The 14,637-nt window shown below is 33.7% G+C and overlaps 1 protein-coding gene across 2 annotated transcripts in view; it reads left to right on the top strand.

Moving 5' to 3' along the window:
• The window catches only part of LOC143231652 (protein APCDD1-like), a 137,533-nt gene that overhangs the window by 16,115 nt on the left and 106,781 nt on the right, over positions 1–14,637 (top strand). The window lies entirely within an intron of this gene.

The following is a 14,637-nucleotide window of genomic DNA, read 5'->3' as shown; positions in this document are numbered from 1 at the left end:
TGCGTGAAATTCAAATCATAAATCTTTTTAAACAATAGTTTACCTATACTAGTGCTAGTATAGAAACTATTATATAAATAACTACACAATTCTGAAAAAATTAACCCATTTTCCTTTTTTATTTTCTTTACCCCAAATTTATTTTTATTTTTATGAATAAAATTATATATAAAGAAAAACAATAGCAATCATTGCTATAATTCAAAGCAGTAAAACTATTGAAACCTTGGTTTCAATATAATGTTTTTAGTTTTAAAATGTAAAAGTTTTGTCTGTGAAGTCCATTGATGTATTCATTAACTATTTCTAATGTAGTTATCTTAACTAAGGTAAAAGGATGAATCCTGAAACGTTTCAATTGTATAGAATTCGTTAAGTTGTTTTTAACTTTTTATTACTCAAACTCCGTTTCCTGACTATGTATATATAAACCAACTTCTCAACTTAATAGTTTAATCTCCAGTATATTCATGTAAGTTATTTTTGAGCTTCGAAATGTTTACTTTGTTTGTTTTGTAATTACAGCTTGTTCTTATCTTACTTTGTATATCAGTATCGTATTTTAGTCTATAGTTTTGGAATACTTTACACAGTGGTTAACCTTATTTCTACGTCGTTTCTGAAAATTGCATAACTTTTAAGGATGAATAACCTCCATAGAAGCCGAATAGATATTTTCTTATATTCGTAGGTTTGTGTTATCTGTATCGCCCACTGTACCAAACCTTTTATTAAGTTTGTTTCTTTATTTTTATGTTCGTGACCTCATAAGAAACAGACTACAAAATTAACTAAGACTGATAACAGAGTGGTCAAACCAGACCAGGTTGCTTTCATGTTTGATGTAATAGAACTAGCTTTAGAACAGTAGCTTGTATGTGAAACATACGGGTGTTATGTTGAACACATGAGATCACTTGATATCTTCTAAAGAGCTTCTAAATTTCGAGTACTGGTTTACTTTATTTTCTGTTGGATTTTCAAAATAAAAATTACTTCCGGAAGACATTAGTTTATAAATTTAAGACTTAAATATGTTTGTAACTACTTATTCAAGACTTTCTGAAACCATGCATCTGGTACACATTACGCACATGTTGTATGTTTCGTTTAATAAAGTGCCTATAGTTCTTTTCTTCAAAGAATGTTTATATAAAACTACACAAAGGGTGATTTAAGCATTTTGTTGTTGTGACTAGAGAGAAAGCAGCTGTCACCACATGTTAGACGACTTTCATTTGACTAGATATAGACTCGGCATGGCCAGGTGGGTTAAAGCGTTCGACTCGTAATCTGCGGGTCGCGGGTTCGAATCCCTGTCGCACCAAACATGCTCACCCTTGCAGCCGCGGGGACGTTATAATGTGACGGTAAATCCCACTATTCGTTGGTAAAAGAGTAGCACAAGAGTTGACGGTGGGTGGTGATGATTAGCTGCCTTCCCTCTTGTCTCACACTGCTAAATTATGTAAATTATGGACGGCTGGCGCAGATAGCCCTCGAGTAGCTTTGCGCGAAATTAAAAAAAAAACAAAAAAAAAACAAACATTCCAGTACTCCACCCATGACCCCATATTTTGGAGCGCGTATATCTGACGACGTGACGCAAACTCTTAAATTGACAGTTGAGTCACGCCAGCAAACAGGCTCTCTCTGTGTTATATTTGATGTTACGATACCTTTTTGTAATTAAACTGTACACTAAAATCAGCCAATCTATAATGAGTACATTATTTTGAATAGCTTATTATACTCTGCTTCAGGCTCTCCAAGTACCCTAATTGTCCTGTTCTCTTTAAGTATCCTGATTGTCCTGTTCTTTTTAAGTACCCTGATTATCCTTTGCCTTGTTCCTTTAAATGATAACCATACCAGTTATTAACAATGAAAGTTTGTTTGTTTGTTTTTGGATTTCGCGCAAAGCTACTCAAGGGCTATCTGCGGTAGCCGTTCCATAATTCAGTAGTGCAAGACCAGTCATCACCAGCCTCCACCAAATCTTGGGCTACTCTTTTACCAACAAATAGTGGGATTGACCGTCACATTATAACGCCCCCACGGCTGAAAGGGCGAGCATGTTTGGGCCGACAGGGATTCGAACCCACGACCCTCAGATTATGAGTCGAATGTTTTAACCCACTTGGCCATGCTGGGCCTAAGAACAAAAAACAAACAACAATGCCATACATATATATAATGTTATTATATCGGTATTTCGAATCTTATAAAATGAATATTAAAGGAATTGCACTATTCTGTTTCTTTAATTACACCTAATCAATAAACGTTCCATTATATACAATTCTTGTTGATTGTTGCGATAACTTTGAATTGCCTCTCTATTTACTAGGTTATTACACTCGTTTAGCGAATGATTCTTAATAATGTAAAATTAAGTTGATTTGAAATGCGTATATTCTTACATGCTAGTTAAAGATATCTAGTACTGGATTCGACATAGCTTTAAGTATATTTACTAGATTTAACATTTCATACAAGTGAAATTTTGAATATAGATATTCGATATTTAAACCTAAAAAACTGCTGTAGTCTGCATTCAGGTTTAAAGACTGTTCTAAACCCAACTTGTGGGCGAGTTTGATGACACAGATTATGTAATTGATTTCTGATAAAAATCACTTTGCTTTTCCTTTGTATCTTAGTACTAAATCAGTTTTGTATCCAGCAACATTACGAATAATATGGTTTATAATAATGGTTTAAATTCAAAATATGAAAATATTTTTATTTGAGAACTATTTAATATTTTCAAGTTATTTATGGAAGAAGTCATACGAACTGGTTATTTTTTTACATTAAATTAATTAGTATTCGTACCAATCTGAACGTTTTACATCTGCAAAAAACAGCTAAATTAGTGTAGAGGCGTTAGTCATATACAGATGTAATAAATATTTATTATTTATTATGTATTATTACTTATCTTACCCATGTATGTGTGCGCAGGCGCATCCTTTTTATCTGGTAAGTTAGCGAAAAAACACGTAGAAAACAAGTAAATCCTTATATTACAAACAGAAATCACAACAGACAGAGACGCACCTGTGCGCGTACGCATGTACGTCTCTACATACGTGGGACTGCCATAGCTCCAAGAGAAAAGAACTTAAAAATCTCAATCTTTTTACCTGTAATATAAAAGACCCTTAGAGTTAGAATCCGGGTATTATTACTTATCTACGTGAGTGCATAAGTAATTTTTTTTCTGCGAAAAACACACACAAAGGAAATATGCACGTGAATGCGAGTACGTGCATATTTTTGATGAAGCAGTCTAAAGAAAATCAACATATAAAAGAAGTGGTTTTTCTATATAACAACTTCTAATATATAGAAAAGCCATTGCATTTTATTGACAATGTGTTCTAACACTAGCAATTATATCATGCTGCTTAGCAACAAAGTATAATCTAATGTTGCTGTTTGAATGTTATATCATGCTGCTTAGCAACAAAGTATAATCTAATGTTGCTGTTTGAATGTTATATCATGCTGCTTAGCAACAAAGTATAATCTAATGTTGCTGTTTGAATGTGCTGAAAGAATGAAATGAAATGTAAGAACTACAAAACTGAAAACAGAAATTTGTTGTTTTCTAATTTAGATCTTTTATTAATTAAAGGTATTTACTTGTTATTATATGTTTTTATTATTTAAGTTTAAAATTAGAGTCTAAGTCAGAGAGAGGGTTATCTTTATAAACATACCACATCCCGTAAAGAAGAAATCAAAGTATATAAGTTATACTTTTGAGTTATAATGGGGTCATAATACACTTAAACTGACAGTCATATAGAATAAATCAATCTAATAACCTTAGCGAAGCGGGAACTTTTGTTGGTGTTTATATACATGTATATAAAGGATCATACCCTCTAAAGGTGTAGACATAGTATCAACATGATATTAAACTATGGACATAGTATTAATACGACATTAGACTGTAGACATAATATTAATGTACATAATCTACTTTGGACATAATAAGAATATAATATTCAACTACGAAAACATTTACGAGCTAGGAAAATACTTAGAAAATATTTTGTTTCCACATTGATATAAAAGTTTCGTGAATAGGTATATATATCCTTTTGTAATCTTGTAAATAAGTAGGCTTCATAATCTTAAATTAATAGTTCTGTAATCAACACCTGACGATGGATTTAATCTCTAGGTAAAGTAGTATGTACGCCTGGGTTAAGGTTGAAGGTTTTGTAATTGTTTAAAATATTGTGGTATAAATGATATATTACTTCGTTTGTTGTTGGTAAAGAGGATATTTTGATATAATTTACAATGTATATTATTTGATTCATATTTTGTATTGTTTTAATTCATAGATTTAGCTAGTGACAGAATAGGTACACTTAACAGCTCTACCATCTGTATTAAAGTAGGTATCTAAATATCTGACAACTGGTGGGAATATTCAAAAATATATTTTTTGGATGTAAGGTTTCTCATATCAGAACTTGTCTGTTGTTGGACTGATTGCTAAAAGATATAATATATTTCTTTTTGTTTTCAAAAAAATATTAAACAACACCTTAAGTACAATAAAAATGAATGAGATATTAGCACGGGTTAAACTGTAATGGAGCTATAGACTTTGGAACTAGCTGACCAGTTTCGAATCTACGCGGTTTAAGAAAATTTCCCCCACCTCAAGCTGTGGGTGCGTTATCAGAGTAGCAGTCAATCCTTCAAGTGTATGGTGGGTCGAGTCCACCAACAGCACAAGAATTAAGTAAGTGGAACTGCTTTGACACTGTTTAATAACTATAATTATATCAGTAAACCATCACACCAAACATGTTCACCTTTCAGCCGTGGGGCCTTATAATATACGGTCAATCCTACTATTCTTTGATAAAAGAGTAGTCCAGTAATTGGCGGTGGGTGGTGATTACTATCTTGTCTTTCCTCTAGATTTACACTGCTAAATTAGAAAGGGCTAGTGCAAATAGCCCTTGTGTAGCTTTGCGAGAAATTCAAAACAAACAAGGACTTTTATTTTTCATTTAACTAAGATATATGTGACGTTGTTGTGTGATCAAAATTAGCTTCTTTCTATGATGTCATGAAAAACAATGTGCTATGAAAAGTATATTGTTCATATCTTTAATACCTTTAAAGATGGTGGATATGTGGCGATTGAAATATTATTAACTAGAAACACACTATTATTAGGTTTATTCTAACAATAAATATACTAATATTAGGTTTATTTTAACAATAAACATACCAATATTAGGTTTATCTTAACAATAAACATGCTAATAATAGATATATTTTAACAATAAACACACTAATAATAGATATATTTTAACAATAAACATACTAATAATATATATATTTTAACAATAAAAATACTAATGTTAGACTCAAAACTGATGATCATAAACTTATATTTTTAGACATATTCATAATAAAAACGATAAACATACTAAACTATTTAATAAATAACCTTCACAGCTACATAACTAATTAAAACATAGTAGTGACTCAATCCTAGTTAGAAGGATAAAATAACATTTCATGACAGTACAGAATACCGTTATTTTGACCAAGTGTATGGAATATTTCATAGGTGTTACAAATACATTTTTATCATGATAAAAAAATTGTGGACGTTAACTTATATATTTTCATGGTCAAAATACTGAGTCACGGTTCGCACAAAATAACAATAGATACGATTTCTTGTGTCAAGAACTTGAAAATACCAAAACGTTCTTAACAAAAATAAGAATAATGTTATAAACCGCTTTACTTCTCATTGTTTAAGCGATATGAATGTTTATAAATGTTACTAGAACGAAAGTTGAATCTGTATTATATTATACAGGTAAAGAAACATATTTTATTAGAAACCAGTTACGTATGTTATGCTTGCTAACCCATAAGTTCGGTTAATATGTATTTTTAAACTTGATACAGTGTTCTGAATTATAGATCGAATATCTATATTCAAACTTTCAGATGTTGTACATGAATATTAGTGTATTTTAGGTTATACTACGTGACTTCAAACTCACGTGCAAGAGCACGTAAATTTGAAACCAACGTCTTAATGGTGCTTTAACGAATTATGAAAGGGCATTGCAATGAAGGATAGCCTGTCGGTCAATATCTGAACTACAATGAAGAATAGCCTGTCGGTCAATATCTGAACTACAATGAAGGATAGCCTGTCGGTCAATATCTGAACTACAATGAAGGATAGCCTGTCGGTCAATATCTGAACTACACTGAATGATAGCCTGTCGGTCAATATCTGAACTACAATGTGCAGAATATTACGATTCTTTTATCATTTGAGTATTAAGGAACTATTTTGTATACATATTTAACATGTAAATATTTATTAATATGCAAGTATTTAAAAGGAACTATTATGAGTTTTCAACGACGATATATTTGTTAAATGCACTGAAAATAGTCTATTTAAAATATTAATTTGAATTTATATTTGTCTCACGAGATATGGGTTGAACGTAGCTTATATACTGAATGTCTAATTTCAAAATATTAACTTTCAGCTTAATAAGAATTACTTCGTAAAGCAAAAACTTCGAGAAGAGTTTTAATATCTTCTGATTAAATGGATACAAACATTATGTATCGTGATAAAACGTTGCCTTGAAAGATACAGAAACGATTCTTTGAATTTACATGTTAAGTAATGGTTTAAGATGAAATATCTGGCCACTAATTTGACAGAAATAAGGAATAAAACTCGGTTCTAACGTTTGAGTCTTAATAGGAATTTGGATTATGGAATGTAACATGGTTCTCTAGTTGATCTCCTGCGATTTAATTTAGATACATCCGTAAATAATTACAGTTTCACCACGAGTAACATTACTTTCATGATCAGTAAAACAGCCTGAAACTATATTACGTTTCTCTTGAAGGAATCTGAACACGATTTAATTTTCTAAACTACTCTAACGACTTGTAACGTAGAAAGAGTTCTCACAGTGTAGTCTGTTGTTGATAGCAATAGAACCAAATAACAGCCATTAGTTATTTTTCCAGACCTCTTTAACGGATACGCTGCTGTCGTTAGGTAACAAGAATGATGTTAATTTAAAAAAAAATTTCAGAACTTGTCGCACGTAAAACGGTGTTATCTTTGGAACGTTGTATATCTACTACACACAACACTACGATTCTCCCTAAAGGGCCTTTTCTCTACATTTTTTTTATCAATTTAATACCCACGTTATCAACTTGAAAACCGGAAGATAATAAGTTGATGAGAGGATTTATTCATCTTTATTTTTAATAAGAGGGTTCTTTAAAAAAAACAAAACGTTATTACTAATTTTCTGCCGCACAACCTTCTATTACCTTTAATATATTTTTATAAGCTTTGGAAGAATTGAATGGCGTCACGGACCGTTGAATAAAATCCGTGGATTAGTAAGTAGCATTGTCTGTTTTATAGCATTGTTCCAAGACAAAATTTATCAGTTTCATATCTCAGCACGAGAGGTGGGGTGGTTTTAACTTCATTGTTCTTTGATAATTCAAGTGTTGCTTTACTAACCCCACCTTGGCGTGCCTGCTTGCTCTATGTAATCTTGCAACGTTAAGTTTTGAGATTAATGCGTCTTGCAAAGAAAAGAAAATTACGATAAATGTCATAGTAACACAAGAAAAGTAAGCGTACATCAGTGTTATAAAACGTCAATCATTCCTATGGGCAAGTTGGAACTGTTTGTCACGTGGGTGTTTGTATTAAAGATTTTTTTTTTTTACAACAAATTTAATAAACCCCAACATAAAACTCTGGTGGTTATTAAACACCTTCAGATCTTTTGTTAAAGCTCATTTTGAAAAGTTTATATGAGATAGTTTAAAACAACCCCCATTGAGTTCCAGTTCTCTAACAAGTTTCTTTTCGCAGCTGTGCGTAAAAAGATACCTTGATATTTGCACCATGTATACCTTGGTACAACATATTTTTTGACAATCATTGTTTAGAATGTAATAAACATAATAATGTAATTAAAGTATAATCAATAAACCTAAACAACTAACTTCTTCACACATTTGATAACGACTATAACTTGTTACTCTAAACATAAATCAAGGGAGACGTTCAAAAATTCAGTAAATTTATAATGATTCTTATAAACTCAACAGAACTATGTATTTGTTACGGATATTGGGGAAAGTTATATAAAATGAGAAATACCTATATACACTAGTCGGCGTTTATTTTGAACTGAGAAACTTTGGTTTGTTTGTTTTGAATTTCGCGCAAGGCTATCGAGGGCTATCTGCGTTAGCCATCCCTAATTTAGCAGTGTAAGACTAGAGGGAAGGCAGCTAGTCATCACCACCCACCACCAACTCTTGGGCTTCTCTTTTACTAACGAATAGCGGGATTGACCGTCACATGATAACGCCTGCACGGCCTGGAGAGCGAGTATATTTAGTGCGACGGGAATTCGAACCCGCGACCCTCAGATTACGAGTCGAGTGCCTTAACCACCTGGCCATGCCGGGCCAACTGAGAAACTAGAGTGAAAGTAGGTAGGTAGACGGCAGCACTTTCTGTCACTTCTGGGGCTTTTGCAACACAATAGTGGGATCCTTCCCATTTAAAATAATGTGTCCGTCCACTTAGAATAGTGGAGTCTGTCCATTTAGAATAGAGAGGTTCGCTCCATTTAGAATGCGTCATCGCCCCAAAATGCGTACTGAAACTTTTATCTTCCTGCGACAACAGACATATGAACCACGGACCCTCTAACCTACAATCCAGTAAATGACTCACAGGTCTCGCCTTGCTTCTTAAAAATATTCCAAATTCTTACCATTTGAACTTTTACGTTTACAGAAAGTGTTTTGTTTGTTTGTTTTGGAATTTCGCACAAAGCTACTCGAGGGCTATCTGTGCTAGCCGTCCCTAATTTAGCAGTGTAAGTCTAGAGGGAAGGCAGCTAGTCATCACCACCCACCGCCAACTCTTGGGCTACTCTTTTACCAACGAATAGTGGGATTGACCGTAACATTATAACGCCCCCACGGCTGGGAGGGCGAGCATGTTTAGCGCGACGCGGGCGCGAACCCGCGACCCTCGGATTACGAGTCGCACGCCTTACGCGCTTGGCCATGCCGGGCCTCATACAGAAAGTGTAATTGTTCTCTGAGTATTTCACCTCACTGTGGTATTTTTTTACTGAATTTTGCAGTTAATAGTCAATATTTATTATATTCTAGTGCATTACCTTACCTAATATTACTGCCCACATGTTACTTTTGTTCACTGATTTTTAATGATAATTTTAAAGTTTTATTTCTACCGGATAAATTTATGCACATTTAAATTTTTACTGATTGTTACAAACAACTGGATGCCAAAGTCACTGATCTTATTTAGGCCCGGCATGGCCAAGCGTGTTAAGGCGTGCTACTCGTTTTCTGAGGGTCGCGGGTTCGCATCACCGTCGCGCCAAAACATGCTCGCCCTTTCAGCTGTGGAGGTGTTATAATGTGACGGTCAATCCCATTAAAGAGTAGCTCAAGAGTTGGCGGGGGTGGTGATAACTAGTTGCCTTTTCTCTAGCTTTATACTGCTAAACTAGGAACGGCTAGCGCAAAGAGCGCTCATGTAGCTTTTTGTGGAATTCAATAACAAACAAACAACTGATTTTCATTTTTCACAGGCTCGGCATGGCCAAACGTGTTAAGGAATCTCGATCGCACCAAACATGCTCGCCCTTTCAGGCGTGGAGGCGTTGTAATGTGACGGTCAATCCCACTATTCGTTTGTAAAAGAGTAGCCCAAGAGTTGGCGGTGGGTGGTGATGACTAGCTGCCTTCCCGCTAGTCTTACACTGCTAAATTAGGGACGGCTAGCGCAGATATCCCTCGAGTAGCTTTGTGCGAAATTTAAAAACAAACAAACAAATGATTTTCATTTTTCACAAAAGTTTACAACACAAATCTTGCTGGCTGCGAGCAGTTGTTGTTGTCTTGTTTTACACGTTCGATAATTGTATTAACTTTATTGTCTAATTATATTCAAGATTTAACCTGGTTTTTTGTTTGTTCACTTGGACAACCTTTCAAGCTCACAGTGGGTTAAACAGACGCGTCACGTATCCATCCCTATTCTACGGTACCATTCTTAAGTTTCATTTGAGAATCATCAAACAAGTTGTTAGTAATAACGTGTGTAGTTATGGAACTTTCAGCCTGCATAAACAGTTTTAATGTTTTGAAATGTTACACAAAAGCTATTTTCTCTATATGAGCCTACTAAATCAGAACTGTTATTTATGTAAATATAAATAGAAACTAGTAACTTGAAAGTTATTACTTCTATTAGTAAATATTCATTGAAATGTGCATTTCAAAAGGCTCGTACACCGACTGGTTTGTGTCAATTGTACCTGAGTATACAGCTTTCTATTTTTTATTATCTTGTTCCAATTTTAAATTCATAGCCAATACATTCACCATTCAAAAGGCGACTCCAGAGTTTTCTTATGTTGTTACAGTTGACATTTGAGTGACAGGACTCGTTAGGTCCATCATACGATTTTAAAGTTTCACGCACGTTGACCCGTTTTTCGTAACGGTGAAAACATTAGTGTATTTTCAAGCTAACGGGTCAACAGTTGCTGTAAAACACCTTGAATATACCCACAGATAAACACTTTTAAATGCCTGATAATAAATAAGCGATGTTTTCATTTAAGTCCAGCCATTATATACACGTTGTTTCATAAGAGAAACTAATGGCTAGTTATAATGTTCACATCTGAAACACTTCACAAATGTAATGTTCATGCGAAACGGAAATGTTAATCAATACCCAATATCTACTGAAATGACTTTTCTTTTATACAATAAATTCTTTTCTAAATAGCTGACTAAAATTATTACGATACTTAATATCTAAATGTATATACAACTGACTAATGAAATTACCATAAATTAAACATTGTACTTCTCAGTAAATCTAGAGGTCATTATACTCTAACACGTAATGTTCTCTTGGTGTGTGAGCTACATGTTAATTGTCAGTAAATCTAGAGGACATTATACTCTAACACGTAATGTTCTCTTGGTGTGTGAGCTACATGTTAATTGTCAGTAAATCTAGAGGACATTATACTCTAACACGTAATGTTCTCTTGATGTGTGAGCTACATGTTAATTGTCAGTAAATCTAGAGGACATTATACTCTAACACGTAATGTTCTCTTGATGTGTGAGCTACATGTTAATTGTCAGTAAATCTAGAGGACATTATACTCTAACACGTAATGTTCCCTTGGTGTTTGAGCTACATGTTAATTGTCAGTAAATCTAGAGGACATTATACTCTAACACGTAATGTTCTCTTGATGTGTGAGCTACATGTGCTTCTCAGTAAATCTAGAGGACATTATACTCTAACACGTAATGTTCTCTTGGTGTGTGAGCTACGTGTTAATTGTCAGTAAATCTAGAGGACATTATACTCTAACACGTAATGTTCTCTTGATGTGTGAGCTACATGTTAATTGTCAGTAAATCTAGAGGACATTATACTCTAACACGTAATGTTCTCTTGATGTGTGAGCTACATGTACTTCTCAGTAAATCTAGAGGTCATTATACTCTAACACGTAATGTTCTCTTGATGTGTGAGCTACATGTTAATTGTCAGTAAATCTAGAGGACATTATACTCTAACACGTAATGTTCTCTTAATGTGTGAGCTACATGTTAATTGCCAGTAAATCTAGAGGACATTATACTCTAACACGTAATGTTCTCTTGATGTGTGAGCTACATGTTAATTGTCAGTAAATCTAGAGGACATTATACTCTAACACGTAATGTTCTCTTGATGTGTGAGCTACATGTTAATTGTCAGTAAATCTAGAGGACATTATACTCTAACACGTAATGTTCTCTTGATGTGTGAGCTACGTGTTAATTGTCAGTAAATCTAGAGGACATTATACTCTAACACGTAATGTTCTCTTGATGTGTGAGCTACATGTTAATTGTCAGTAGATCTAGAGGACATTATACTCTAACACGTAATGTTCTCTTGGTGTGTGAGCTACATGTTAATTGTCAGTAAACCTAGGAGATATTATACTATAACACGATAATGCACTCTTGATATATGAGATACATGACCCTTCAGCGCCTAACATAAACATGTCAGAAACCACTGGTACAGGTCACCAACTGGAGTTTCTCTGGTACGGGTCACCAACTGGAGTTACTATAGTGAGTACGAAATATGAAAACATTTTGGAGCATTACCAAGTCGTCAAAGTCTCCATATGGTCAAATAGTTTCTATTTTAAAATGGTCATTTCCATAACATACTACTTCTCCTCATTGGTTTCCATAAACCTTTCAGTTTGCGCCCGTTTCAAATATCCGGTCACAAAGATATTCATTGGAGTTTAGTTTGGTGACTTGACGGAGATGTTTGTTGTGGATTTATGTGAATACCCAAATTATTCTTTAACTGCTCGATATTTAACAGGGTGGATAACTGGAAGTCTTATTTTGGTGAATCAATTCCCTGTTGACCTTGTTTCAAGTCTTATCTTGGTGAACCCATTCCCTGTTGACCTTGTTTCAAGTCCTTCTTGATTAAGGTACATTCTGTTACTTTCGATACTGACCTTTGTGATGTTAACCCGTTCCTTTTGTTGACGATCGTTGTTCCCCAAGCTGATCCACGTGTTTCAATGATATTAAATACAAGATGTGTCCTCGTCTTGTACATTTTAAATCATTTCATCTTTATAATCGGAGCTAGAAAGTGGCAGTTCATGTATATATTCCTGAACTAATCAGCTTGTAATGGCCTCAAACTACCTTTAAAACACTGACTAATGTCAAAGTTTCGTTCTGACACATGTCGTTCAACCGTGAGTTTTGATACCAGTTATGGTTGGCACGTGACTTTTCCCAAATAGTTTTTAACAGGACATGTACAATCTTGTGTAAAACTTCATTGAAAGAAGAGAACAAGTGGTCCTAATGCAAATATTTGATCTTGGACCGAATGTAGCAAGAGAAATGTTTTCACTTAAAACGGGTATCAAATCACAAGATTAGATAAACTTTGTTAAAGATTTCTTACCATACTTCAGGGATAGCATATTGAAACAATAGATCTTATAACACAACTATAATGAAACATCTTAATTTAATTTGTTACATAATTGTAGCAGTAAGCTTACGTTTTTGTACAGTAAAGATGTCATAAAGTAATGAACTAATTTCTACAATAATGAATCTAACACGCTGTTACTCTGTCAGTTTCTGAAGTGATTCAACGGCGTCATCCAAAACCAAGTTGTCTGTTTCATAAATATATTACCAGGATGCTATAGATCCACATTGAGGGTGAAAGTCTAAAACCTGTTCTTAGTTAGCGTAAAAAGCCGGAGATTAGAGTGTAATTAGAGTGTCTTCGTAAATTAACAGCTACACCTCAGATGAATGGCTCTAAATATCATTAGTGGCAGGATGTCACCAATCATACAGCAATGTTTCTGGTTTAGTTTAGATTACTTTTTGGTAATAAAGTATTAACAACGTATTAACGTATTACGTATTAAAATATTACGATGCTGGTCAATTTATTTAATTTGTTTTTCTCATCTTTGATTTGTCATTGTAAGGTTAGAATATTTCGTACATATTTGATTATTGAGTTGATATAACTTAACGTTCGTTTCGTTTTACTAACATGATGATTGGTAAAATATTGTGTTGTTTTGATACGAAACGGGTATTCTTTAGGTTCACATTTTGTAGCCAATAGAAACAGCTTCAGTTTTGAATCAGCTTTTAAAGAAGCTCATTAGACGCGCTGATACATCCGGGAAGTCGGCCTCTTGTAAATCTTTCTGTGTCTGAGATTTTTTTGACGAATTTAGAGGAGTCAGTAGAACAATATACGTTGTGCATGGATTAACAGTCTGGCATCTAGTAGCACGTGATTATAAAGGATATATAATAATAGTGCTGTTAAGTAAGTACACCATATTAGAAAACATCACTTCAAGTTCCTAAACAAAAATCATTTACAATAATAAACAAAGTAATGCGTTCGTTTTTCTTCTTCACCCCTTATCTGAGTAGGCATGAAAAGAAGGTAGTTCAGTCTCACCTTATTCAGATTATATAACTGGATATAAAAAGAAGGTAGTTCAGTCTATAAAAGTTATTTAGATTATATGACTGGGCATGGAAAGAAGGCAGTTCAGTCTCACCTTATTCAGATTATATAACTGGATATAAAAAGAAAGATAGTTCAGTCTATAAAAGTTATTTAGATTATATGACTGGGCATGGAAAGAAGGCAGTTTAGTCTCACCTTATTCAGATTATATAACTGGATATAAAAAGAAGGTAGTTCAGTCTATAAATTATATAACTGTTATTTAGATTATATGACTGGGCATGGAAAGAAGGCAGTTCAGTCTCACCTTATTCAGATTATATAACTGGATATAAAAAGAAGGTAGTTCAGTCTATAAAAGTTATTTAGATTATATGACTGGGCATGGAAAGAAGGCAGTTCAGTCTCACCTTATTCAGATTATATAACTGGATATAAAAAGA

The sequence above is a fragment of the Tachypleus tridentatus genome, chromosome 11 (assembly GCF_004210375.1).
Source record: "Tachypleus tridentatus isolate NWPU-2018 chromosome 11, ASM421037v1, whole genome shotgun sequence".
NCBI lineage: Eukaryota > Metazoa > Arthropoda > Merostomata > Xiphosura > Limulidae > Tachypleus > Tachypleus tridentatus.
This window is presented reverse-complemented; position numbering and strand designations above follow the sequence as displayed.